General features: G+C 33.7%; 1 pseudogene; it reads right to left on the bottom strand.

Moving 5' to 3' along the window:
* Positions 1 to 4,511: 4,511 nt before the first annotated feature.
* On the bottom strand, positions 4,512 to 4,963 carry LOC115301334 (annotated as a pseudogene).
* Positions 4,964 to 5,821: the final 858 nt, after the last annotated feature.

The raw sequence follows: 5,821 nt of genomic DNA, 5'->3' as shown, positions 1-5,821 counted from the left end.
ATTATGTAATTTTTCAATGAATTAGGTTTTGGATTAATCATTTACAATTTAAAATTATTTTTATTAAAATATATAAAATCTCAATTACTTTCTCTCCTATTGAGTAAACAGAATCTAGTACTTCTTTTGGACTTGGGGGTCTTACAGTGCCTTGGGTTATCTTTTTTATATTTTACAGTTTTGCTTAAGAGTATGAGGCTTAATACATATTGACCAATAAACTTCTGCCTCACAGGTTTATTTTTCCAAAATTGCATCTCTCTCGTAAAGAGAATGTATATACACAGATGCAGACAGAGAGACAGAGAGGAGAGACTGTGGGATCATGACCTGAGCCAAAATGGAGTCAGATGCTTAACTGACTGAGCCACCCAGGTGCCCCAGGATTATTTTCCTTCTTTAAAGAGCTATAAAAATTTTTAAAAAGAAGGAAGATAATCCTCTTAATTGACTATATAGGTGATGATTAAAGTCTAATAGCTAATTAAACAGTACTGGATAAAAATCAAAGCTACATTGTAAAACCTCTGATTGTCAGGTAAATGCCTGGAAGGCCTGTCACTCCTATGGAGCAAGTGCCTTTGACAGATACCAACATGTAGTTGCCACAGTCTTTGCCACAAGGGATATACTCAGCCTAAGAACCCTCTCAACACTTGGCGGCAGAAAGCCACTACCAATTGAAAGCACCGAGGGAAAACTTGATGACCATCCAAGATATAACAATTAACATTTTTGCAATGTGGCCCTTTCTTAACTTTACAAATTCATTTCATTACAAATATCTCCAAACTTTCAAACTTGGTTCCATCAAACCAATTGTCTTACAATCTTAGCATCACAGTTTATTTTCAATAATCTGGTAAAAATGGCATATTTCTTACAACACCCTTTAAAAGTAAAGTTGACAATATACTACATTGCTCTATTGATTAGTCATCTATCTCCCCAACCACACAATAGGCCTTGAAAGTATGGATGAACTTTGGATCCAAGCTAAGTAGTAATGATAGGAACACCAGAGGCACATATTAGAGGACTATTAAAGGAGTGAAAAAGTTAATAAATAAATGACATCCAATTATTCTCTTAAATTTAGGTAGGGACTCTAGAATTATTTTATAATTTTCTATGAATGAAGTTATAAAAATTGAATGGAGTTTGACTAATTAAGAGCATAATAACAAATTACACTGTAGCAGCTATAAAAACAATAATGCATCTACAAATGACTGTATCCTTGGCTTCTAAAAAGAAAAGCTATATATTTTTCACAAAAGTAATCAGTGAGGGTTATACAAATTCAAACAAAAACGAGATGCTAAAGTAAAGGTTACTAATACCCACTCCAATTATACTTTTCTAATGAAACTGTTAATAGTTTAGTATGTATGATTCCATACAGATATAATTCCTTCTTTATTTGGTGATCGTAAAACAGGATATAGACGTATATTATATTTCACTATACTATAGCTATATTTTCCAGAGAACATATTCATGTAGAGAGTGGCTACACTCTGAACAATTATTACAGCTTCTTCAGCTAGTCCTCCTTGTTGAATAGTTAGGTAGGCTGTTTTGAGTTATTGTTTTTTATATTTCATTATGACTACTACCAAAAACTGTGACAACGGCACACTTGCATTTTACTTTGTTTCTTCTAAATACACTTCTAGAAATGAGGCTTATGTGCCAAAGCATATGTGCACAGTATCATTCCAACAGTCACTGAGATTGTGGCAATTCACATGTCCACTAAAACTGTATGGCTTTGATTCCCAGACCTTGATAATTCCCAAATGCATTAATAATTTTGGTGAGGAAGGTTTTTCTTTTTATTGAATACGTTTTTTAAATTTTAGAATAGTTTTAGATTTACAGAATTACTCCAAAGAGAGTAGAGATTTATCCAGTTGTTCCTAATATTAACATCTCAAGTGACTTGGTATATTTGTTATAATTAATTAACCAATACTGATACCTTATCAATAATTAAACTTCATCCAAACTCTCCAGTTTTTCTCTAACATGCTTTTTCCTTTCCAGGATCCCATCCAGGATACCACATTACATTTAGTTGTCATGTTTACTTAGGGTTCTATTGACTGAGAATTTCTCAGACTTTTCTTGCCATGAGTCCATAATGATATAAATAATTTAATAAATAAGGGAGAGTAAATAAATCTCCTATACAAAAGAATTTCATAATAATTTATGTAGATATTCTGCCTCAAGTAGGAGGAGCATAACTTCTGATCACTCCCAAAGTGCTTTTTCCAAAAAGGACTATGAAAAGGGAGGGAGAGAATTAGGACTAACTTTGATGAGGTAAACTTGACAAACACTACCTCAGTCTAGGTGACAAAGTTAACATAGACAATGATAAATCATATTAAGTGTATACTCTTGAATTATGTTGAGAATGGCACTACACCTCTCTAGTCTCCCCCCCAAACCCATAACTCCAGTCTACTCATGGGAAAAACATCAAATGAAAATGAAATCCCAGTTGAAAGATATCCTACCAAAGACCTAAACAGTATTCTTCAGTCTATCAAATATTTGTAATGCTTCCTAATCTTATTGTTGTAAAACAATTATATTTTACTAGCTCTATTTCTTAGAGCACTTGAGATCCAAAAATTGAATTACTGATTTTCACATTTTATAATTATAGGAGCTGAAAACTGTTGAATGGATAAATGGACAAGCCGTTGTTTAGTGCTTCTTAAGGAGTCTGTATCTAAAGTCAATTTGTTATGTTTCTTTTCTTGCGTCACACCTGAAAATGTCTAGGTCCTTTAACAAACAACCAACCATCACGGGAGGGGCTCTATTCTTCATCCTAAAGGTTGTAAATTTGATTCCTTTTAAAAGGAGGCTGTAGTATTTGGAATGATTTTTCATAAACTTCAAACTTTTATATCTATTTGGATATTTATAGGCTGTTCTAAGTACCAGAATACAAAATACTTGCTTAAAATCATGCACACACATTAAAAATCACATAAACAAAATTTTCCAGTTTTAAACATACCAAGACACAAACAATATCACATATGGGATAACAAATGGAGAAAGCTTTTGCCAATGCCTAGGGCCTTTGGCAATATTAATGTTTGGTACAATGTTTTGAAGAATTCTAAAGCATGTGGCAAACTGTTCCCATGTACATGTTACATCCAGGGACACAGCTGTACTGTAATGATGGGTCACTTGGAATATATGTAACTCTCCTTACTCCACTTCTGATTTACTAAGCAACCGGAATTCTTACTTCATACCTCTACTCAAATATCATCTTATGAAGAGGATAGTATAAAGAGTGAGATCTTTTCTGCAAAGTACTTGAAGTTTCTGAGTAAAAATACTGGGCAAATACAGACCATTACTATGACCAGTCACCAAATATTCACTATCCAGATCCCATTGTAATACTCATCAATTATATTTGACTAGACCATTATAGCACGCTTCCCACCAGCATAAACATGAACTAGTCATTTTTAATATTAAATAAAAAACAACATCTCTCTTTGTTGACAGTTTCTAAGAGTTGTAGGTGGCTAACTTGCACTAGAACTTAATTGAAAACCTATTCATTAGTTATGTATTATTCATGAGTAACAAAACACCAAACAAAACGCAAATATTGAAATGTGCCAAGAGGAATTTAAAGAAATAAGTTATTTCTAACATTTTCAAGAGTTAAGATAAAAATGATCTCTTTTAATTTTATAAAAACATCATTAATGGCTTTGTAGTTTCCATAAAGATACAGACTAAATGACTCCTTCTTCCTTTTTCTTCTCCTTTAGTTTGAAGAAAGGCCAAAGAAAATCTAGAAGCAGAGCCCTATATTTGTCTTTTGGTTTTTTTTTTTCTTTAAAAATGTATGTCTTTTAGCTTAATGTCCTGGAAGTTCCTATGTCAGAGAATAAATATACTGTCCAGGTGGATGTTGAAAACAAAAAAGAAGATATGAAAAATTGTGTTGAGTTTTAGTCCCCTGAAAGGCCAGGACTGAAGTGTATAAAAAGGACATGAAGAAGAGGAAGAACAGATGACCAGTGTGGACGTGAATGAGGTTTTCCCAGAAATCAAACTGGACAAGAAGTATCTATATTTGGCCTCAAAAACCAGGTGAGGATTTATAAACTTGAGTTCCTAACCCTCATATTAGAAATTCTTGGCTTTAAAAATAATGATATATTAAATATATTATGTAATATATATTATATATCCATAATATATACTTATTGTAGTATTCACTTTACTATATGCAATATATATTATATATGCATAATAAACTTATTGCGGTAATCACTTCAATGTGGAGACAGATGGATTTTAGTTATTGATAATGTATCAGTATTGGTTCATTAATTATAACACATACAACATATTAATATGAGATGTTAATTTTAGGGACAACCAGATAAATCTCTTTACTATATTTATAAGAATTTTGTAAATCTAAAACTATTCTAAAATTTTTAAAAATTTCTTTACTGGTACTTCCAGCCGACCTCATAAGCCAGCTGTCCCAGGTAAGCAGTTCGGTGTAGGCTTCAGACACACAATCTTGAGGGCAGCAGGAACCACCATCTGCTTTTTCTTGTTACAGCGTGGCAGGATCTCATCAAATACCTTGAGGTGGTACAACACAGCCTGGCCTCCCTTGGTCTTATGGGGCAGCATGACCCCCTGCTGTCTGCCAAAAGGTTTGGCTGGACATTCTGAAGTGGTAGGGGCTACATAATGGGTTGATGTTCATCTGCTTGTGGAGGAAGACCAAGTACATCAACTTGTTTCTGTAGAAATTCCTAGAAATGTTGATGTCCTCATAACCCATGACTATGACCTTCTGGCCCAGCAGCACCTGTTTGGCCATGATGGCTTCTGGGTGGCCCGGGAGATGGTCTTGGCCATAGGGCACCAGCACCTGCCCCTCTGACATCCTCAGCAGCCTCTTGAGAAAAGCTCTTTTTGTAATTTGGCTATTAACTCCTTTTTGTATATATGGTTTGCAAATACTTCTCCCATTCTCTAGGTTGTCTGTCACTATTGTCTCCTCTGCTGTGCAGAAGTTTTCTCATTTGTTTATTTTTCCTTTTGTTGCCTGAGCTTTAGTGATATTCCATAAAATCATTGCTAAGGCCAAGGCCATAAACATTTTCCTCTGTTTTCTTCTATTTACATTTCAGGTCTTACACTTAAATCATTAATCCATTTTGAGTTAATTTTTGTTTATGGTATGATATATTGGTTCTATTTCATTCTTTTACATGTGAATATCCAGTTTTCCCAGCACCATTTGTTGAAGAGACTATTCTTTCCACATTGTATATTCTCAGTACTCTTGCTGAAGATAGGTTGACCATATTGCATAGGTTTATTTCTGAACTGTAAGTTCTATTCCTTTTGTTCAGCTCTATGTCCATCTTTATGTAATGCCATACTGTTTTCATTACTGTGGCATTGAAATTAGGAAGTGTGATTCCTCCATCTTTGTTCTCTGTCCCCCACCCCACCCCACACCAGGATTGCTGCAGCCATCCAAGTCTTCTGTTGAAAATCCCATTGGAATTTTCATGGGAATAGAATCAAATCTATAGATTGCTTTGGAGATTATGGCTATTTTAGATATATTACGTTTTCCAATCTATGAATACAAAATGTCTTTCCATTTATTTGTGTCTTTAATTTCTTTCATCAAGTAATTTTCAGTATATAAATCTTTTACTCCTTGCTTATTTTCATTATTAAGTATTTTATTCTTTTTGATGTTATTGGATAGTATTATTTTCTTTCCTTT

This window comes from Suricata suricatta, chromosome 1 (assembly GCF_006229205.1).
Source record: "Suricata suricatta isolate VVHF042 chromosome 1, meerkat_22Aug2017_6uvM2_HiC, whole genome shotgun sequence".
In the NCBI taxonomy this organism is placed as follows: Eukaryota; Metazoa; Chordata; class Mammalia; order Carnivora; family Herpestidae; genus Suricata; species Suricata suricatta.
This window is presented reverse-complemented; position numbering and strand designations above follow the sequence as displayed.